The sequence below is a fragment of the Rhinolophus sinicus genome, chromosome 8 (genome assembly GCF_057876585.1).
Source record: "Rhinolophus sinicus isolate RSI-liver-muscle chromosome 8, RSI-T2T, whole genome shotgun sequence".
Lineage (NCBI taxonomy): Eukaryota > Metazoa > Chordata > Mammalia > Chiroptera > Rhinolophidae > Rhinolophus > Rhinolophus sinicus.
This window is the reverse complement of record NC_142508.1, coordinates 64,050,544-64,075,081: the sequence shown is the minus strand read 5'-3', so window position 1 is coordinate 64,075,081 and position 24,538 is coordinate 64,050,544. Positions and strand designations below refer to the sequence as shown.

The 24,538-nt window shown below is 33.3% G+C and overlaps 1 protein-coding gene across 4 annotated transcripts in view; it reads left to right on the top strand.

Moving 5' to 3' along the window:
• Positions 1 to 24,538, top strand: part of NFAT5 (nuclear factor of activated T cells 5) — a 102,482-nt gene that overhangs the window by 2,511 nt on the left and 75,433 nt on the right. The gene's annotated exons all lie outside the window — the stretch shown is intronic.

The window sequence follows — 24,538 nt, the reverse complement described above, 5'->3', positions numbered from 1 at the left end:
GTTGCTGTGTTTGATGTGCTTGTTAGCTATTGTATCTGCTTTGAGAAACCTTGGAAAAACCCCCACAAAATCATTAAAAATTATGTGTTGGGTGTTCTACCTTAGAATTCCAGGTTTTTACAAACAAACTGAATATGAAAAAGCTCAAACAAGATTATGAATATAACTGAAAGAGTGACATCAAACACATACTTAGTTTGAAAATTCAGAACTTATATGCTGAGTATTTCAAAATGATATATTAATTATTTATTACAAAAGCATTGATGCCATTACTATTGCATTGTTTTTAAGGATGAGTAAAGCGAAGTAATAGAGATGATGATTGAACTATGCCTAGAAAAAAGAATTTTAGAAAGTTCTAGAAATGTTAATAGAATGTGTAGAATAATTTAAACAACTGAGTTATTTCAGAACACTCTATTTTGTGCTTTTAGCATTTAAAGATAAAAAAGTTTATATTTGTGTTGTTCTAGTCTTTGAAGTGATATTACATATATTATCTTTGAATCTTATAATCCTGGAATTGGACAGCAAGGATATTAATTTCCCCATTATAGAGATGAGTAACCTGAGGCTGAAATTAAGAGATGTGGGGGAAAAAAGGTCACACAGTAGCAGAAAGAATGCTTTTTGTGTTTTAGTTGGAGTTCTTTACCCAAAGCCAAGCTGCCACTGTAAAACATATATGTAACCGGTAACTTAAACATTTTGTGCACCACTTGAAAAAGGCCCTATATTTAAGTTTGAGTTGAGTATAGGTGTTGCTTCCTATGTAGTGGTCTGGTATAGTGGAGGAACAAGTGGGTTTTGTAATTAATTGAGCTTTAATTTGCATACTTATTTAGCTACTTATTAGCTCTATGACCTTGGGCAAGTGATTTTACCTTTCTCTAGACTTGAATGTTCTTTCTATGAAAATGTATATGACTTCTTAAATTTAGTGAGCGAACGTGTATCAAAATATGTAGTATATATAGTGTCTGGCTTAATAAATGTGTGTTTTTTTCCCCCTTTAGTATCAGCTAAGTTGTTTTAACTAATTTAGAACATATAAAAGGTTCTCAAACTATTGATTATATTTACACCTATAAGAAGCCCATAGATATGTATTAGTATGAAAATCAACTAATAACCACAATTTTAGATGAGGAATTATTAGAAGTGTTTCTTAGTGAAGCAGATTTCTGGTTTTTATTCATATTGTTCAATTTGTGACCATATTGTGGAATCATATTTATCTGTACAAACCCATCTATTTTCTGGGCAACAAACCAGAGAGTGTCATAATCAAAGAGATTATTAGGCAGGAAAAAGATACAAAAAAAAATGAGTGTTAATTATTTAAGCAAATATTTTTAACAAGTTGGTGGCAATGTAGACAGTCATTTAGTATGTATGTTTACATGTTTGTGCCTAAATACATGCATAAATTTTTCATTTTGGTTGAGAGGATGCTTAAATATTTGAAGTAAGACCACCTGTTTACAGAAAGTATATAAATACCAAGTATGCCATGTCCTTTTATATCTTTGATACGAGGTGTCATGAAAAAATTGTTTGCTTGTGTAATGAAAGTATTTCATCTATGCACCTTATTTCTGTTTTTAACCTTTTATTATGGATATTTTAAAGAATATACAAAAGTAGAGATAATAACGAACCCCCATACACCCATCACCAAGCTTTAACAATTATTAATGGATGTCTAATCTTTCCTGTTATCTTCTCCCCTTCCCCAACTGTATTATTTTAAAACAAATATCAGACATATCATTTCATACATAAAAAGTTCTGTATTATAATGACATATCATATTAATTTTTAAAATACTCTATTTCATTCCAGGAAATATATATTCTAGTTTATTTCAGCAGTCTCTCATGTCTCCCCCATCCCTTTTCAAGCTACAATGTAGCAGGAGGCTACTGTTTCTAGTGAATAGTATAGTTTGTAATTTTTGTTGAAATTGTAGGCCATGCAGTCAGATTTGGGTTCAAATCCTTGTTCTGACGTTTGTGTGTGACCTCGGCTTAGTCATTTAATCTTTTTATGCTTCAATTTTCTCATCTTTAAATGGGGACAATAGTAGTATCTTCATCATGGTTGTTGTGAGGCAAATTTTTGAAAAGCATTTTACCTAGCGCATAGTAAGTGCTCAATAAATGTTAGCTAAATTACGTTTTTTTAAACACCAGCAATCTATGTAGTGCTTACTATGTGCCAGGAACATTACCAATATGAACTCACTGAATCTCATATCAACTATTTGAGATGGTTATTATTATCCCATTTTACAGATGAGGATGCAAGGCATAGGGGAGGTTCAGTAACTTACCAGAGTCAACAGAATCTTACCATAGCTGGGAAGATTCCAACTCAAGTAGTCTCACTTTAGAGTCTGCTCTTAACTAGTACTATGTTGTACTGACATATGTTATATAATAATATGAAGTATTGTCTAGTAATAATGTACGTATGTATGCTTTATATCAGTAGTCTAGATTCCATCTGATAATTAAAAACTCAGCCCAGAGTGAGGGGAATTTAATTATTATAAAATTTGTTAAATTTTTTATATAGCGTAACGTTTTACAAATTTAAGTTCTTTCTTTAGGCAAATAAGGTTGGAAAACCTGCAATTGGGTGATACTAAACTTTAAAAATATATTCAAAATCTCTTAATACTTAATTAACTTTTCATTTATCCTACATAGCAATGCTGATCCTTCCTGCTGTTACTATTTTTTTTTTAAGATAGGAAACTAGTTTCTTTTATTGAGGTATAGTTGACACATACAACATTATATTAGTATCGGGTGTACAATGTAATGATTCAGTATTTGTATATGTTGGGAAATTATCACCACAATAAGTCTATTTAACTAGGTCACCGTACATAGTTCTGCTACTGCTTTTTAAATTTAATGTGGTGATTGCCTGACAATGGGAAAAAGGGTCTTAGCTATTTAATACAATAGTACATAGCCATTAAAATAATGATTCTGATAAACCCATAATTACATGTGAAATGTTTAATAAAATAAGTAAATAAAAGACCTGTTGTGGCAATTATTTTTAAAATAACTTGCAAATGAATCCTGGAAAAAAATATATACTCAAGTTTTTACTTTTTTGATTCTATTTTTGCATTTTCCCTACCTTCTTTAAAGAAATCAGTTTGTATATATTTTTAAAGATGAGACGGTTTGCAGTTAGGGTTTTCAGATTTGAAGGCGAGGCTTCTTTGCAGTGCCTAGAGAAAAAGGTCTACTACAGAGAAAAAGATAACATTTCTTACACTTTCTGTAATGAAAAATATTAACTATGGCCTATATTGTTTGCCATATAAAAAAACTGAGGTAAAAAGTTAAACTAAATGAAAGTATACAAATAAGATGAAGAGGTCATTCTAGAAATATAGAGCTGTAAGATAAGATAGTAGAAAATCATAAAACAGGAAAAATAAATTGGAAAAATAGAGTAATAAAAAGAATTGATTAAAAATTTTAAGTCCTTTTAAAAGCATGAGTTAAGAGATTATATGATGGATCCAATTGAAGAGCTGGTTAAATAAGAACTAAACACCAATATGATGCATTCCTGGTGTGAATTAAATATTTAAGACTGAAAGATTTTAAAAAGAAAATACGAAATATTACAGTAAGTTAGAGGAAAATAAACTTTTTTTTACTAGTGCCAATCTATTTTATATGGTATCACACATAATAATACTTTATAGTTCATAAATGAAAATCCTAAAAAATAATAGCAGTGTCTTTTTTATAAATTTCAGATGTACAAAACAAATAGTTAGACATTTACACCCCTCACAAAGTGATAACCCCCTTTCCCAATCTACTACCCCTCTAACATGTATATAGCTGTTAAAATGCCATTGACTCTATTCTCTATGCTGTACTCCACATCCTGTGACTATATATATATATAAAATTATAGTTGCATTCAGTATTATTCAGCTTCAGCTTCAGGTATATACTGCAGTGGTCAGGCATCTACACCGTCCATGAAGTGGTCTCCCTAATAAGACAAGTGCCCATCTGACACCTACAAAATCAGTAGTGTGTTAACTGACTTTACAGAATATTTCTGAATTGCCATTAGTCCTGATTTGTTTCTCTTCCTCGGGTCTGGATTAGTAAGGTAGTTAGGCCATTGACTCTTACATGATGAAATATATGACGATATCTTATTGGAAAGGATTTGTTGAAAATATTTAACATTAAAACAATCTGTTGGATTCCTTTTTTGTTTAGTATCTGTTAATCTCTTATTGATTCCTACCTAGTAAATGAAAAATATCATTATGGAAATGAAATTCAAACATATGACAAAAATCATACCTAATTTATCCCGACTTCTTGCTTCTAGGATCTGTCTCTCTGATTTCCTACCATTTGTTTTTGTGTCTCTTCTTAAACTCTGCTTTTGTTATTTTTCATCAATACCAGAACTATTGTTTATCAGAAGTAAGAGGATAGAAATTCATATTTAATCAGATGCTTCTTAGCCTGCTCTTAATTGACTCTTGACTATAAGTATTCCAGGAGTCTCCTAAAACTTGCAAGTGGTAGTACAGAAAAATATTTCTTATTGTAGTCAATGCATAAAAAAGCCACTGACTTTGTGCTATATGAGATTTTTCAGTTATTATTTATTTATAATAACTATTGAAAAATAGATTTTTTTCCTCTTGCTTTTATTTTTAATATAGTAGTCCCCTCTTATCCACGGTTTAGCTTTCTGTGTTTTCAGTTATCTGTAGTCAACCATGGTGTGAAAATATTAAATGGAAAATTCCCAAAATAAACAATTCAAAAGATATTTTGAGAGAGAAAGACCAAATTCACATTACCACAGCTTTTATTACAATATATTGTTGTAATTGTTCTATTTTATTTTTAGTTGTTAGTCTCTTCTGTGCCTAATTTATAAATTAAACTTTATCATAGGAATGACTGTATAGGAAAACACTTAGTATGTTTGGTACTATCTGAGGTGTCAGGCATTCATTGGGGGTCTTGGAATGTATCCACCGTGGATAAGGGGGGAATACTGTCTTTACTTGTAGGTGACGATTATTAACAACTGGCCAGCCGTGAATGTTTATCACGTTTTTCCCATTCAGAAATGCTTTGATTAGTCCTTTAGTAAGTTTTGTACTTGGTTTTGAAGGTGAGAAAAGTTTCTAACAGTGAGCTAAGTTGTTGATTATTCTTACCTTTATAACTTTAGCTTTAGTTTTAAAAAAATCTACTTAAAGCAATCTTTGTTAAAGGACATATTAAAAGAAACAGTGTTGGTAGTTAAAGAGAAGAAAGAATATTAATTTCAGTGTTAGTATAATTGAAAACCTTTTTTTTTGAGCAATTTATGTGTATCAGCATATTATACCTATTTTTTACATTTAATCCCCAGAAAAATCCTGTGTGATAGTATCAATATCCTTACTTCATAAATGAACAAACAGAGGTACACAGAGATTCACTAATTTTCCCAAAGATGCATAGCTAGTGGAGGAGGCTGGAATTTGAAACCTGACAATTTTACCTCAGAATTTTGAGCTTATCATGACTTTCTTACAGGACAAACATTTGATAATTGGCATTTACATTTTGGGCCCTAATAAGATTTCATCACTGTTCAGATGGTGTAAAAAGAGTACTTTGTGTAGAATTCTTTAGCTAAACAGCTTCCTTAAAGTAATGAGAGAAATTCTATAAGCCACACATAAAAATCAATAAAGAATATGATGATGGGCAGCCGGTTAGCTCGGTTGGTTAGAGCGTGGTGCTCTTAACACTAAGGTCCCGATTCGATCTCCACATGGGTCACTGTGAACTGTGCCCTCCACAGCTACATTGAAACAGACTTGGAGCTGATGGGTCCTGGAAAAACACACTTAAATAAAAAAAATAAACAATAAATAAAAAAGTTGAAAAAAGTATTAAAAAAAAGACTATGATGGTAACTGTTTTGGGGAATATTTTAACACTCAAAATTAGCAAATTATTGCCTGGCTTTGGTGGGTGTCTTAAGAGTTAAGTGAAGCACATCGCTGGTTGAACCACCTCTGTCTTGACTGATGATGGTGCTCAAAAGTGAAAAGTAGGGGAGAGTAAGCAAGCCACCACCTAAGGAGAATTGCGTTAGAAATGGAGGATGCCGTGAGGTTCTTGATTTCTTTGGCAGTAGTTTCATGGAAGCATAAAAATTATTTTACCCTATTTCTGCTGGTATATTTTTCTGAGCCTAATGAAGTTTGAGAAGAGATGAGAAACAGAAAAAACAGTACTAATAGAGCCTCAAGAGTTGGTACTGTTTCTTGATATGGTTGGTCTTTGCTTCTAAACTTCCTGAAAATTCTGTTAGGCATTAAAAAATTTGAATTTTAATTCTAGTTTGACCTTGAGACTTTGTGGAAAATCGTGTAAGCATTTCTTTTCTTCAGCGGAGACATTATTAGCCTTGCTTACTTAAGAGTTTTAAAGAACAACAGCTGAAATGTTAGAGGACTTTGAAAACTATGAAATGCTCTATGAATATTGATATTTTGCATAGGGCCTTATTAATTTGCTTTGGTTCTTTAACCCCTACACACACACCCGTTTTTAATCTTCCCCTTCTACCCATATCTCCATTTTCTCATGGTACTCTCAACATTTTGCTTGTTGGTTCTGCTGTTACTTCTTGTATCTTTTTCCCTTCTTTCTCTTAAAACAAACCATCTTTATAGAGATGCAGATAGAGACCATTTTAAATGATCCATGAGTTTTTAATAAGTAGACGTTTGTGTAATCACCACAGACAAGATATAGAACATTTTAGTCACCCCATAAAGCTATTTCTTGCTTTTTTTTGTAGTCAATTCTCCCCACTCCAGCCCCTCAGGCAACTACTGATCTGTTTTTCCTTACCATAGATTAGTTTTGCCTTTTAAAGAATTTCATATAAATGGATTTATACAGTGTAAATTCTCTTTAACTTCCATTGTTCAAGTTCCATAACCTTCTAAAAGGGAAAGCTTTTTTTTAAGGGACATAAAGTAATAAGATGTCTTAATTCTCATATATTCCTATATTTGTAGTGTAGCCAAATGTCTATTTAAGGCTTTTGCCCATTTTTAAGTTGAATTATTTGTCTTTTTATTGTTGAGTTGTACGATTTCTTTTTATATTCTGTATACGAGTCCCTTATCAAATACATTATTTGCAGACGTTTTCTCCAATTCTGTGGATTGTCTTTTTACTTTCTTAGTAGTATTTTTTTGATGCACAAATGTTTTTAATTTTGTTAAAAAGTCCACTTTACCTATTTTTGTTGTTGCTCATACTTTGTGTCATATTTAAGAAACCATTGCCTAATCCACGATCATGAAGATTTACATGTACATTTTCTTCTAAGAGTTTTATAGTCTTGGCTCTTAACATTTGATCCATTTTGAATTAATTTTTGTATATGGTGTGAGATAGGGGTCCAACTTCATTCTTTTGCATGTGGGTATCCAGTTGCCCTAACACTATTTATTGAAAAGACTATTGTTTCTCATTGAATAGTCTTTGCACCATCTTTGAAAATCAGTTGGCCAGAGATGTATGGGTTCATTTCTGGATTCTGAATTCTTTTCCATTCATCTATATGTCCCTCCTTATGGCAGTACTATGCTCTCTTGATTATTGGAGCTTTGAAATAAGTTTTGAGATTGGGAAAGATGAATCTTCCAACTTTTTCTTCTTTTACATGATTGTTTTAGCTATTCAGGGTCCCTTGAATTTCCGTTTGAATTTAGGATCAGCTTCTTAATCTGCAAAATGAGTTGTGATTTTAATAGGGATTGCACTGAATCAGTATGTGAAAGTGTTAATAAAATTACGGAAATAATTGAGGAAAGGGCTCTCAAAACTTAGGAGAGCTTTAATATTGAAGTCCGAGATGATGCATGTGTTCAGGAAAAGAAACACAAACCATGATAATCAGAATATCAGAAAAAGCCACTGAAATAAAGCTAGAGTAAACCATAAAAAACATTTAGTGAAGTCCAGTTTTGTTTAAAAAGTTATACTAGATGGTAATTTTCTTAAGGGCAGCAACTGTACCTTGCATTCTCATAGCATCTGGCACAAGTGCTTTGTATCTGAAAGGTGCTTGATGTTTATTGAACAAATGAATACGTGAATGACTACTACAACCAGAGAAGACATGGTGTTGGAGATCCGAGAGGATTGTGCTCTAGTTATATACAACCCTGTAGAAAGCTTCAGTTTAAATAATAATTGCTGCAGGTAGAAACCTAAGCCTTTAAAGAACCGTAGCTATTTAAAGACAAAGATTTTCATAATTAAGATGAAAATGGAGTTGGATTTGCTCACTAATATTCGAATAAGAAAGTTCTCTTGAAGCTTGAAGAGGACAGCTTAGGGCAAAATGCATGGCTATGTAATATAGTGAGCAGAAGCTTTCTTAAGGAAACTTTTACATTTGATAGACTGGGGGGAAAAGAATCTACAATGGTTAGTTAAATTTGGAGATAATAGGAACACCACGGATAATTGAGAAAGCTGGAGGTATGACCTTAGTTTTATGGCATAGAAGATGTCTGGTGCCTTTATCAGAAAATATAATACTATTTCCTAACAGGACTTTCTTTTCCCCCTCTATGTTTGGGAGGATTATTTTTGGGGAGGTGGGTCTTAATAAAAACGTTTTCAAAAATCTCTGCCCCACAGAACAGAATAACTAGTTAATATGAGGTGATTGTGGAACTGGAAATAGACCTTTTTGCTCAACATCGTAGCATCATCTCTACGTAACTAGGTTTCTCACCTCTTACGTGGCATACTTTCTCTGGGACTTCAGTGGGGTATGTGTGTGGGTACATGTGAGGATCACTCCTGTTAAACCCCATCCCCCTAACAACAACTAAATTAATCTTGTAATTTTTAGCTGTCATATTCCATGAACTTCACTTTAAAAACATAAGTCAACGGGGAATCAGACTTAGCAATATTATTTATAGGTAGATTTTAAATTTTTTATTTCATGTGCAGAAACACTGAATAGGAATTTTTTAGCTTTTAATTTCTGCAGGGTTCTACAAGCAGTGTAGCATCTAAAACAGTAATTTGGCACTACCATACTTGTAATATTGATTTCATTGGTATAATACTACAACTTTTGGAATAATTGTGTTAAGAGTTAAGAATACTTTTTGAACTTTTTTCTGCTAGGAATTAGGCTTTGAATTATGAGATTTTTAAGTCCAGAAGAGTTGTGTGTTTTTTTGTTTGGGGTTTTTTGGTCATTTTATTCCTATGATTGACATTTTTTAAATTAAAACATTTTTTGAGATATAGTTGACATATGACATTATATTAGTTTTAGATATATCACATAATGATTTGATAAATGTATATATTGAGCATGATTACCACAATAACTTTAGTTAACATCCATTACTGCACATAATTACAATATTTTCTTGTGATGAGAACTTTTTAACATTTACTCTCCTAGCATTTTTCAAATATACAATATGATACTGATAATTATAGTCACCATGCTGTACGTTAGAGCCCCAGAATTTATTTATATTATAACTGGAAGTTTGTACCCTTGTCTACCTTCACCCATTTTTTTCTACTCCACGTGTCCTGTCCCCCACCTTCTGGCTTCTGGCAACCACCAATCTGTTCTCTGTGAGTTCAGTTTTCTGGTTTTTTAGATTACACACGTAAGTGAGATCATACAGTATTTGTCTTTCTCTGTCTGACTTATTTCATTATATGATATGTCCATTTAATTGAATAATATTCAGCCATAAAAAGGAATGAATTACTGATACACACTACATGGATGAACCTTGAAAACATGCTAAGTGAAGGAAGCCAATCACTGGAGACCATATTGTGTGATTCCACTTACATGAAATGTACAGAATAGGCAAATCTATAGAGGCAGAAAGTAGATTAGTGGTTCCTAGGGGTGGGGTGGGGGTTGAGGGGTTAGAGGGATGATAGTTAAAGAGTTTGGGATTTTTGTAGGGACGTGTTAAAAATGTTCTAAAATTTATTATTGTGATGGTTGCACAACTCGGTGCAACCGAGCCAAGTGTCCATCAACAGATAAATATATAAATACAATGTGGTGTATACTTATAATGGAATATTATTCACCCTTAAAAAGGAATGAAATTCTGAAACATCTTACAACATGGATGAACCTTCAAAACACCTGCTAAGTGAAATAAGCCAGACACAAAGGGACACATATTGAATGATTCTGTGATTCCATGAGATATCTAGAATAGAGACAGAAAGTAGAATAGTGGTCACCAGGGAGTATGAGGAGAGGACAGTGGGGATTTATTATTTAATGGGTGCAGAGTTTACATTTGAGATAATGAAGTTCTGGAAATGGATGGTGGTAATGGTTGTACAACATTATGAATGAATTCGGTGCCATTGACTTGTATACTTTGAAAAATGGATACAGTGGTTAAGTTGTATGTTAGGGATATTTTACCACAAAAATATGTGTTAAAAGACAAAAGAAAGTAACTTTAAGAGTCTGAGTGTTTTTGTAAAGTTAATGAGACAAGTAATTGGGGGTGGCACCTGGAAAGTAGAATATTTCATTTTCCCATTTAATAAAGTATATTTTAGTTGTGTAAATCATGGTTTTATTCCATTTTTATAAAGTGTGAATTTCTCTTGCTTTCTACATGGGACCCCAAATCTTTAGCTTTAAATGTAGATGGGAGATTGAGTGTGCTACATCAAAAACAAAATTTCGATGTGCCAGACTAGAGTACAGGTGACTGTGAAAAATTCATGAAGTAGACACATTAACCTCATTTAGATTGGGAAATTTTTTGACTATTAATATGCATGGTTGACTCATTTTGTTGATTTCTGGAAAGCAAATGTTTATAGTATTTAGTAGTAGCAAGAGGATTGCAGTTTTCTGATAAATGTCACAGAATTGTGGCAGTGAGCCAGGAAGAAGAAAAGCTGCATTAGTGAAGGGAGACAAACTTCTGTAGCTATGGAAACTATAAACCCTACTAAGTCTCAAAAAGGTATTCTCTTTGTATTTGTATTATTAATTAGACATTAGTAGAGGTTAATGAGGACCCTGGATAACTGCTTAGACTAAATATAGGTATAATTGTATTCATCAGCGGGCCTGGGTAAGAGGCGTCAAAGGGCCCGGGTGTTTGTTTTGTGTGAACATTAAAGTACTTAATTTATTTTTCTTTAATTTGATTTATTACTAACTAACATACTTTGTATTTAAAGGGTGTTTTCTTAGATTATTGCCACAGCTCAAGTTTTAAGTTTGAGAATAAATGAGAGAATATGAACATATTCAATTTAGTAAAGTTAAATTAATCTTGACCAGTACTTGTATGTTTACTGGTAAGTGCACATTAATCTTTGCACAAGTAGATTTTATGAATAAATAATGTTTTGTGTGTAAATTGGCACTTTGGTAATTTACAGTAATTTTTGTAAAACGACTAGTGCTTTTACCAAGTAGTAATTTTCTGATGAATAGTCTGACTGGCCTGGAAGCTTTTAATATTTCCCCTAATTATAGAAACCGACTTACTCCTAAGAATACTTAGGACTAGTTCTGTAGTCAGGGTTGCCTATACTCACTCGTTTGGTGGAATTAGAATGGACTGCTTGAGATGGCAAGCTTCAGAAGGGGGGAGGTAGGTGGGGCCTAGTTCTAAAAATAGAAAGGTAACCTAGAGCTGAAAGATAGCTATTGAGTAATTGTGTTCTCACCATACTTGTTTTCTTATTTGTGTAAATCCAAAAATGCATTTACCCTTAAATTTAGATGTGTTTGGTTCTCTTATATATCTATACCAGGAAGTATTCTTAACTCGCTAGGCCTTTTCAGAAACAACACTGTCAACCAGCATAGAAGCAAATTATATTTTGGAATCTCCCAAATCAAATAGATTTAGGAGTGAAATTTAGCACTCCTTTATTGTATGAGGAAAATGAAACAGAAAAAGTGAACTGAGAAGTAAGCTCTTTTAGAAAAATCATTTTAGGTCAGACCCTATAATATAGTCCAGAAGAGAGAACCCTGTCCATTTGGAAATGCTATGGTATACAACAAAGTGGTTTCCTAATCGTTGTGGTTTCCTAATCATTTTAGTTTTGAGCATTTATTTAAAAAACTAGTCAGAGTTAAGGATTTTTCAGGGAGAATTGTTTCACAATACAGAACAGTACTATTTCTTCTTTATATTGTTAAAGTAAAACTCAGTTGAATTTCAATTTGTAAATATTAGAAAATTGTCATTCACAGTTACTTTGTTTCAGGTTAGAAGATTCTAAAAGGAGAAAATAAATTCTAAAGTGGTTTATTTTAAGTTTAACATTCGATAAATTTCAAGTTGTATTCTACTGTGTTTCCCCAAAAATAAGACCTAGCCAGACAAGCTCTAATGAGTCTTTTGGAGCAAAAAATTAATATAAGACCTGGTATTATATTATATTATATTATATTATATTATATTATATTATATTATATTACATTATACTATACTACACTACACTACACTACACTACACTACACTATATTATATTATAAAGACCCGTCTTACAAGGAAATAAGACCAGGTCTTATATTAATTTTTGCTCCAAAAGACGCATTAGAGCTGCTTGTCTGGCTAGGTCTTATTTTCGGGGAAACACGGTATAGTTTTTTCTGGCTTTCCCCATCCCTTAGCCTGACAAAAATAAGGTTTGTCCCTCATAACTGTTTTTCAGTTTTGCTAAACATAATTTTTTAATGGCTAACTTGGGGCCAACGGCAAGAAGACATAGAGTCTCTAATTGCCTCAAAGGTGAGTTGTTTTCTAACAGCCCACAGGTAATTGCTCTCTATTGCCTCACACAATTTCTCTATTGAAATAGGGTCACTAAGAAGTTATGTTGTTGGACCCTATTCTCTGTTTTACAGTAGATCCAATTCCAAGGTCTAATGCCCAACTACCGTATTTCCCCGAAAATAAGACCTAACCAGAAAATAAGCCCTAGCATGATTTCTCAGGATGCTTGTAATATAAGCCCTACCCCCAAAATAAGCCCCAATTAAGATTGTCAGGCAGATGGACACATTTAGTATGTTTGTTGCAACACATGATGGACGTATTGAATTATAATAATATTTATATATAATTAAATATAAATAAATAATATTATTGACATTAATACTTTAAATGATAATATAAATTATAATTATGTATTTGTAAATACCCAAGCAGGCCCTTTTGGATGAGAGGTAAAAGCCTATGTAAACTGATGAACTTGAGACTTATTGCCGAATGACCAATCAGAGTACAGACACAACGCACAAATAACATGTGCGCTTGGTAGCAAATGCACATGGTTATGTCTTAATATGAATCTTCATAATTCAATACGTCGTGTGTCATAACGGACGTACTTAATGCACTCATGTGAAATAAATAAACGTTTTCTGAATTTTGGTGCCTGCAATTTTTCATCGCATTTGTGTGGACCATCATTCTTAACTGGCATCATTTTTGTTGCCACTCCTATCTCATAAGTCTTCAGTTAACACTTGATTTAATGGTAGATTTAAAGGGAATAGTATTTTGACCCCCAGACAAGATGAGTACGAAAGAAAGAGCTATTCTGTCGAGTGCAAGAAAGAACTCGTGGAGGACTCCCGGGGCAAGACTCTACGGCTTTCTGCAAAGAGAAGAAATTGAATCTCCAAATGGTCTAAAATGGCAAACAGAGTACGATAACCTCAGTCAACAGGCGGATGAGGGAAATGCTAAGAAGTGCAAGTGTGGATCAGGTCAGCAACCATTATTTCCTGAGCTGGAAGACATCATGTGTGAACAGATTGCTGACAGGAGAGCAAAGGCTTTGGTTGTGCGCAGTGCTGATATTCAAGCATTTGCCCTTGCAATGGCACCACAGTTAGAAATATCCCCAGAAGAATTCAAAGCATCACAACAGTAGCTGGATGGCTTCCTTCAGCGACATGAACTATCTCTAAGATCGACAACTCGGTTCAAGCTGGAAGATACTGAAGTTATTAAACGTGCACTTGCATTCAAGTCCTTTGTTGATGGCATCGTCTTTTCTAAATACCAACTCTCCAACATGATTGCTATGGATGAAATTGCAGTGTTTATGGGCCAAGGATCTCAAATGACAATTGATCAGAGGGGTGCCTCGTCAATCTACATCCCCTCCACTGGTTACGCAAGTGCACGTGTTACCTGTATTTTGGCAATTCATCTGGATGGAAAGAAAGCCCCACCTCTAATCATCACTAAGGGCAAGAAAGATGAGATTGAATGTGTTTCAGGCATTTATGTTCTTGAAACCGAAAAAGCCTGGTGCACACAAGCAGTTATAAGGAGGTGGGTCGATTTAATGCTACCACTTGTTTTGCAAGGTGGCTAAAGAGGTCTGCTAGTCTGGGATTCAGCCAGCACTCACCGCGCTAAAGACACGAAGCACTTCCTTGCAGAGAGAAGAACAGATCAAATAATGATTCCCGCAGGAATGACTGCCTATCTCCAGACTCTTGATATTGCAACAAACAAGCCATTCAAGGACCATTTGTGCATGGAAATCAATGACTACATTGAAAATAGAATGGAGAGAAATCAGCGTGGAAACTGTGAAGCCTAGCCTGCAAGAGGTCGTGACTTGGGTGAAGAATTCATGGGATAAAATCACTGACCGCTATGTTGCCAATGCACTACGAGCAGGCTATATGGACAAGAAGTGCTCATTTAAGGAGAGCTCTGTTGCTGGACATGAGCGATCGGGGCCAATGGTTCTCCAGGAAATGGAGTCGCAAGAAATTCAAGCTGGAATTCGGGGTTTGGAGAGTTATGATGATGTTCCAGAAGATGACATGACTGCATTTGAATAAATGTAGATTTTTGTACATGAATAAATGAATAAATGTAGGTTGTTGTACATGAAAAAATAAGACATCCCCTGAAAATAAGCCCTAATGTGTCTTTTGGAGCAAAAATTAATATAAGACCCGGTCTTACTTTCAGGGAAATATGATATAGGGGAACATTTAATATCCCACTTCATGGGGGCTTGGAGCAAGACTGCCTGAGTTCATGTTCTGGTTATATTGTTCACTACCTGTGTGGCAGCATGGAGAAGTTAATTGACCTCTTTGTACCTCAGATTCCTCATTTGTAAAATGCTGTTGATAATAGAGCTTATTACATCATAGGGTTGTGAGAATTAAATGAGTTAACATAAGCAAAGTGCTTAGAATGGTGTCTAGCATAAGCTACATAAGTTGCTATTATTATAATATAGTTTCTCAATTGTTTTTGCAAAGTTTGAAAAACTTTTATTCTAAGATTATTAATGCCAAAGAAAAAATGGAAAACACCACGTTTTAAATCAGAATAAACATCAGTATTAGTTTTTTTGGCATTCTGTGTTTGTGGCCGTTTTCCTTTGGGTGGTATCTTGATTTATCTTATTGTAGGAATAATAACAGTACCAAGGTTTCTTTGGGTGTAAAAACAAGAATTTGTGCTAGTGCAAGAACAACTAATGCTGCCAGCCATCTCTTCTTTACTAATGATCGTACTATGCAGGATGTTTGGTTTTTGAGGCTCAGTTTTCTTATTCTGGGTGGATAAGATGAAGGGGAAAACTTTAGATAGTTGAGTCTAGGCTGGCCACCATGGAAAAATTACTTCCTATTGTATCTTATTAGTAATTCAGTTAATCAAGAGGGACATGTGTGGTGGGAAAAACTGACAGAATTTGTAGTCGAGAAACATATTTAAATACTGGTTTTATGTTTTGGGAATCGTATTTCTTTTTATCCTTCTATCTTCCTTTCCTCTTTAGCAAGGTTATTATGAAGTTGACATGAAATAATCCTTTTTATTATGCTAGTGCTTTATTGGAATGTGAATTTCCAATTTGCTCTGGATATTTTGAGAATAAATTGAATATATATTTTAAGGAAAGAAAGTTAATTTTCCAGGACAAGTCATTCTTTTTGGGTGTTTAAGATATTTTTAATACAACATTTTCAAATATTGAAAGCTTACTTTTTTCAGATTATAATAAAATTGTATTTTTGTGTGCTTATTACAAAAAGTTGGGCCATTGTGAAAAGTATAAAACACATAAAGTAGAAAAGGAAAATAATATGTAATCCTATCACACAGAGATAGCCTCTCTTCTCATTTTGACTTACAGTAAGTATGTCATTCTGTACTTTCTTTTCTGTGTGTATATGGACATTTCATATTTATTTATTTTTTCCAAAATAGGATCATATTGTGAATTTTGTAAACTGCTTTTTCTCTTAGCATATTTTGAGCACACTATAGGTTAATAAAATGGGCATAACTTAGCTTTATTTTTTATTATAAAAATTTCAAATAATATAAAAAATATAAAGACTAAAGTGAAAATCACAAAAAAGCCCATCTCATAGATAACCATTATAATTTCTATGCATATACATTTTACATAAATGGGATTATTTTTACATGATTTTATACTGTTTATAACCTGCTTCCTTCATCCAACAATATACTATATTTTCTATGGTCCAAATAGATCTATGTCTATGTTTTTAATGGCTGCATTGTATTTCATGATGTGGATGTACAATCATTGCCATTATATATTTAATCACCCTCCTGATAATGACATTTAGGATGTTTCTAGTTTTGCTTTTATAAACAGTGCTGTAGAGAGCATTCTCATATATGTATATCTTTGCATACTTAACTGTTTTTATCCTTAATTTAAATTTATAGAAGTATAATTACTGGGAAAAAGCATGTACACATTTTAAAGGATTTTGATACCTGTTGCCTCCAAAAATTTTTTACCAATTTATATCCATTAGCGATACCAATTCCCTGAAGTTTTGCCAGCACCAAGTATTATCTTTAAAAAATTATTACAGTTTTATATGCTATGCTATTTTATTCTTTTAATTAGCCATTATTATTGGATATATTTCATGTATATATTGGCCATTTTTATGTCTTTTTGAATTGTCTATTCTTATCCTTTGCTAAGCTTTATGTTGGAATATTCGTTTTCCTCCTAATTGATTTAAAAGTTCCCTAAAGAGGGAAATGATGATTATTTTCTTATGGATTATATGTAGTACTTAGTTGTCACTGATGTTCTTCTATCAAAAATTATAGTACCTATACGCTTATAATCATTTTAAACTCCAAAGAACCACAGATCTTGAGTAGTTTCCATGTGCTTTGTAGGATTAAGATTAAATTGTAATTCTTTTGGTTCCTCATAATGTTAATAGCTTAAAGCTTTAAAGGGTGTTAATACTTATGAAACTGACAAGTTTTATCATCTTTTAATCACTCTCTTCAATTCATCCTTTTTAAAAATGCATTGTAGTTAAAAAGGTAACAAAATGCTTATTAATAATTACAATATATTGATACTTTGTTCAGTGTATAAGGGCTGTAGATATTACATCCTTTAAAGCAAATAATATATTTGATACATTATAAAATCTGAAATTCTTTAGCTGTTGAGATATTACTAAAGTTTAATTACTTGGAATTCTTGAAATTAAATGCTTCTATCTTTTTAAAGATATATATCATTGATAGAAGTGAATTTTCTTTTAGTTGTCAATAATTTCATAATTGTGATAGATTACCTCTGTGTCGGTCTCAGTGTTAGGTATTTGCTCTTTCAGAGATAGACTGAGGTTACTCGTGGTAAAATATTAATTATCTCCTCAACAGTACTGTGTGTCATAATTTCAGTGTGGTATGTGATGAATTAGTGTAAACCCTAAAGCTGAAGTAACTGTACTGATCTGAGTGTTCAAATGTTGATTTCTTTCTAACATTCATTTAGGTTAGTCTCTGAAATTTTAAAGTGGAGTAATTTACTTTTGGAATAGTAGTGTTTATACTTGGGAGTTGGAAACTGGGTAGAGAGCCATGGATATAAGAATGAATTCACATCCATTTTCTGCCTGGGTAATTTAGGAATGTAATCCTTTTTAAAATTCAAAATTAATGGCAATTTTATTTTTTTTGAAGAATCATGAAAATGCCAAGTTTAACTACATATTTTTTTTAGTGCCAGAAATGAATAAACTAGTTTTAGGTTTCCATCGTGCTTTGAATAGTATAGATATGTACATATTCTTACTAAATATGAATAAATGAATTAAACAACAAAATCTTAGAATTTTATTTTAACTGGTCAAGTTAAAAAGTGATTTTACTAAGTTCCTGTATCTCCTTCTCTTTCTAGAAGATGTTATAGTGAAATATCTAAGAAGGAAAGTGGAATGGCATTTGCCATTAGAGCAACTTTAATTTACCTCTAGTAATTTTGAGAATACAGGTAAAAAGGGTGCAATTCTAAAACTTGTGGGTGTATAGAATAGGGTGAGGAAAAGAGAGCAAATTAAAGTAGGAAAATGGTAAGTTGAATTTTTGAGTTTATTATTACAAGAAACTATGCCAATTTTTTGGTACACTATAAGAATATAAGCTTTCAGGATTTTTTAAACGTAAAAACTTGTATTTTAGCCTGTTTTCATAAAAGGTGACATTCCAACTCAGTCCTGAAATCATAAAAGTTAGGTAAAGGTGAAGGGGCTGTGTTAAAGGAAGAATGTTTGAGGCAGAGGGGAGAATATTATGCTGGAAGATTTGGACATGAGCAAGAGCTTAGGATGTGGGAGAATTGAAAGGAATTCAGTATGGGCTGGATCATAGAGCGAGAGATTGGGGAAGGTGAGGGTAAGTAAGGAAGGTAAAAGGTATAGCTGTGAATGATGTGGTAAACCAAGGCTGGATATGAGAAGAGCCTGAATTCATAACAGTAGGGATGGAGAGAAGAGGACGTCAAGTATCACAAAAAGCAAAATAAATGTGATAGAGAGAGAGATATTATCTGCAGTCAACAAATGATATTTTATACAGCTATTACATGTCTTATGTTTTCTTTGTGCAGTAAAGCGTACATAATCCTAATAGTTGAAAACAGATCACTGCACTTTTCACCACAGTGAACCCTGGTGATCAGCTTTGACTATCAGATTCTTTTGGTACTATTTCTAGCCTGTGGGGGAACTACTCTGATATGTCTAGGTGAATCTTCCTCCAAGGTATTCTAAAGTAGGTCTTGGACCTAAAGTTAATAAAGGATCTATAAGTGTGGCTTACCCTTGCTAGATCTTAACATCTGTTGTCTAGAGACGGTGTTAGGAAAAAGCCAGGAAGAAAGTAAGGATGGAAGGGTGAATAATGGTATTTAGTTAACTTAATTTTTAAGCACAAATTTAAGTCATTAATACATAGAATATTAAGATATTTGGGAAGGTGGCAATTTGTTCAATATATTTTGTGTCTAAAGTTTAAAGAGGCTCACCATTGTTAATAGAGCAGACAGACATACAATTTTAACATAGTTTGGAAAGTGCTACTTTAAAATAGTTGTTTCATGCTAAAAATAAGGCAGCAGAAGACAATGAGTTCAGTTTTAGATATGTTGAAATGAAGATGCTTGTGGGGTAGTGAGCATTTACTATGCACCAAGCAGTAGTCTAGATGCTGGCGATACAGAAGGAAGGAAAACCAAGTCCCTGCCCTTACCTGTTCATATTCTGGTGGTTGGAAACAGACAGTAAACAAATAATTACCAAATGTCAGAGGGTATGAATAGCTAATCTACAGAGACCGAAAGTAAATTAGTGGTTGCTTAACATTAACAGTCATTCCCCACTCCCTCATACCCTGGATTATCATTTCCTTTGTCTATATTCTAAATAGAAGAACTTCTTAAGATTTGAACAAATAATTTGTCAGTGCAATCATATACAAGTAGCTTTTGAGGATGGAGAGACCTACCACTTAAAAATTTCCAATAGCATTAATATTAATAATATTAGTTATATTATATTACTGATACTTATATAATTAATATTAGCTAAAATTTGTTTAATTCTTTCTAAAAGCCTGGGTCATTGGATTCTTGGATTATCACAGTTAATTCTCAGAACAACCCTATGAAATGTAGATGACATCATAACTCCTATTTCACACAGGAAAACAGACTCAAATAGTACTCAATTTGATACCAGAACCACCTCCCATTTCTCGCCATGATAAATTTATCTCTCCTGATTGTTGTGTGATATTTGCTGAGATAATTTATATATAAAATACCTTGCACTGCATTTGGTACCTAGTAAGTAGTTAAATTCAAAGGTGGCGTATTCCACCTGTTGATCAAATAAGGAATTGTTCTTAAATTTTTCTTTATTGAGGTGAAATTCATATAAATTAACCATTTTAAAATGAACAATTCACAGTATTATGTGCAACTACTACCTCTATCCATCTAGTTCGAAAACATTTTCATCACTCCAAAAGGAAACCCTGTGCCCTTTAAACAATTGGTCCCCATCTCTCTCTCTCCCAAGCCCCTGGAAACCACCAATCTGTCTCTACTCTGGATATTTCATATAAAAGGGAATCTGACTTTTTGTGTCTGGCATCTTTTACTTAGCATAATGTTTTCCAAATTTATCCACCTGTAGCATCTGTTAGTACTTCATAAAGAGTGAATATTGTTCCATTGCATGGATACCACAATTGCTTATCCATTCATTTTCTGATGGACATTTGGGTTTCCATCTTTTGACTATTGTGAATAGTGCTGCTAGTTGCTATGAACATGCATGTACATGTATTTGAGTACCAGCTTTCAATTTTAGTCTTTAAGCTCTTACAAAGTTTCTTCAGGAAAGACTCATCTTTTGATTTCCCCTCCTCCCACTTCATTAAAGGACCTCAATGTTGCAATCTCTAGTGTAGAGATTGAACACTCAGATGCCTACAGGTCTCAGTGTAATGTAAATCGGTGAAATTGGCTGAATGGGACTTGCAGTAACTGGAAAGAACACTGAAAGAGGTAGCTCCGGTTCTCCTTATGAGAATGTATACTTAATGTTGGCAGAGCTTGTGATTCTTCAAAAGGAGCCAGATAATCTGGATTTTAATATAAAATCCCATTATTAAATGTTGATTACTAATTCAAAATGTAACACTACAGGCAAGACAACACTTTCACACTCCAGATGTGTACTTAGAAAGTGCCAAGACCTGCAGAAAGAAAAACTGTGTATTTGGAAGTGAAATTAGAGGCATCTTGAAATGGGACTGAGGTATTCACCTGATTGCGTTTGGAATAAAAGAAATAATGCTAAGGGAATACCTCAATAACACCTCCTCACTGTATGACCTTTTGAGGGCAGGAATTATGACTTTTATTTATGTTAGTAGCTCCAAAAAATGTATCCAAAAGATAGTGGTTCCTGGTAACCCCTCATGTATATAATTTAAACAAATTGGCTCCATCCCAAACAGAGTTTATAGGTTTATGGTAGAGACTATCGCAGATTATAACCAGTTTACATGTAAACCTTTGGCACATTTTAGGTTGGGGGACTAGCTCTAGTACTGTTGTTAATGTGTGTTTAGCTCTTGTTTACCCTTATATCTATAGTTTAGCCTTCCTAGGACAATAGTAATTATTCCTGTATTTTTCACTTTGTTCACGTCCCTAAAAAGTGAACTAATTTGAATAAATAGAACTTAATTGTTTTTGTTTTTTAAAGGTGCTGGCCACATCATTAGATATTCTCTTCTGAGTCCTGTTTTATGAACTATTTCATGCATCCATTCATCTATCCATCCATTCAATAAACATTATCTTTTTTCAATTACAGTTGACATTCAGTATTATTTTATATTAGTTTCAGGTGTACAGCATAGTGGTTAGACATTTATATAACTTAAAAAGTGATCCCCCGATTAGTGTAGTACCCACCTGGCACTATACATAGTTATAACAATATTGTTAACTGTGTTCCCTGTGCTGTACTTTACATCTCCATGACTATTTTATACAATTTGTACTTCTTAATCCCTTTACCTTTTTCACCCAGTCCCCCAAGCCCCCTCACATCTGGCAAACATCAGTTTGTGCTCTGTTATCTATGAGTCTGTTTTGTTTATTTTGTTCTTTAGATTCCACATATAAGTGAGATCATCTGGCATTTGTCTTTCTATGTCTGACTTATTTCACTTAGCATAATATCCTCTAGGTCTATCCATGTTGTCTCAAATGGTTAAGATTTCATTCTTTTTTTATGGCTGAGTAATATTTCGTTGTATATACGAGGTATATACCACATTTTCTTTATTCAGTCATCTATTGATGGGCACTTACATTGCTTGCGTATCTTGGCTATTGTAAATAATGCTGCAGTGAATATAGGGATGTATGTATCTTTTCGAATTAGTGTTTTAGATTTCTTTGGATAAATACCCAGAAATGGAATTGCTGGGTTAAAAGGTAGTTCTATTTTTAATTTTTTGAGGAACCTCCATACTGATTTCCATAGTGGCTACACCAATTTACAATCCCACCAACAATGCACGAGGATTCCCTTTTCTCTACATCTTCACCAACACTTATTGTTTGATGATTTATTGATGATACCCATTCTGACAGGTGAGAGGTGATATATTGTTGTGGTTTTAATTTGCGTTTCTCTGATGATTAGTTATGTTGAACATCTTCACATGTGTCAATTGGCCATCTGTATGTCCTCTTTGGAGAAATGTCTATTCAGGTCCTCTGCACGTTTATTAATTGGATTGTTTTTTGGTGGTGTGTGAGTTTTTTATAAATTTTGGATATTAACCCCTTATCAGATGTATCATTGGCAAGAATCTTCTCCCATTCAGTAGGATGTCTTTTCAATTTGTTGATTGTTTAATTTGCTGTGCAAAATTTGTTTAGTTTGATGTGGTCCCATTTGTTTATTTTTTCTTTTGGTTCCCTTGCCTGAGGAGATATATCAGTAAAAATATTACTAAGGGTAATGTCTGAGTTTACTATGTTTTTTTCCTAGTTTTATGGTTTTGGGTCTTTGGGTTTTGGGTCTCTTGTCCATTTTGAGTTTATTCTTGTATATGGAGTAGGAAGGTGGTCCAGTTTCATTTTTTTGCGTGTATCTGTCCAGTTTTCTAAGCACCCTTTATTGAATAGACTCTTTACCCCGATGTATATTCTTGCTTCCTTTATCATAGATTAAATGACTATATACCACGTTTCCCTGAAAATAGGACCTAACTGGAAATTAAGCCCTAATGCGTCTTTTGGAGCAAAAATTAATATAAGACCCGGTCTTATTTTGGGGGACATATGGTAGCTGGGCCCTCCAGGAGGAACCGTATTTCCCCGAAAATAAGACTGGGTCTTATATTAATTTTTGCTCCAAAAGATGTATTAGGGCTTATTTTCTGGTTAGGCCTTATTTTCAGGGATACACAGTAGGCCTGGGTTTATTTCTGTTCTCTGCCCATTTTTTTAATTGGATTGTTTAGGGATTTTTTTGGTATTAAGTTATGTGAGTTCTTAGTAAGTTTTTGAATATTAACCCCTCATCAGATGTATCATTCGGGAATATCTTCTCCCAATCAGTAGGTTGTCTTTTTGTTTTGTTCATGGTTTCCTTTGCTATGCAAAAACTTTTTAGTTTGATGTGGTCCCATTTGTTTATTTTTTCTTTTGTTTCCCTTGCCCAAGGAGAAATATCAGTAAAAATCTTACTAAAGGTAATGTCTGAGTTTACTATGTTTTTTTCTAGGAGTCTTATGGTTTTGGATCTTACAGTTAAGTCTTTGTCCATTTTGAGTTTATTCTTGTCTATGGTGTAAGAAAGTGGTCTAGTTTCATTTTCTTTCATGTATCTGTCCAGTATTCCCAACACAATTTATTGAATAGACTGTCTTTACCTCATTGTATATTCTTGCCTCCTTTGTTATAGAGTAATTGACCATATAGGCTTAGTTTTATTTCTGGGCTCTATTCTGTTTCATTGATCTATGAGTCTGTTCTTATGCCAGTACCATGCCATTTTGATTGCTATAGCCTTGTAGTATAGTTTAATATCAGCATGATACCTCCAACTTTGTTCTAGTAAACATTATCTTGACCTTAACAAAGATGCCAAGGCCCTGCACAGTCTGCTCTGCTCTCTACCATCCCCACTAACCTTGTCTTATACTAGCAAGGGGAATCCTTTGATTACTATGTTAGCTACCCTGTGCTAAATTACTGAAACATACAATGACTTTCAATGCCTAAGGAGTTTTGCATATGTTATTTCCTCAGATTATCTTGCTTCTCTTTCTGTTCTTTGAATTGCTGATTCTTTCTCATCCTTAGTAGCATCTCAGAGAGGCCTTCCCTGAGTATCTTAAAGTGTTTCCCACATTATTCTTTATTACAAATTCCTGTTCGTTTTTTTCTCATAGCATTTATCCTACTTTGAATTTTTAAAAATTATTTGGTTTTTAAAAATTGATTTTTTTAAAATTACAGTTGACATTCAATATTATTTTATATTAGTTTCAGGTATACATCAT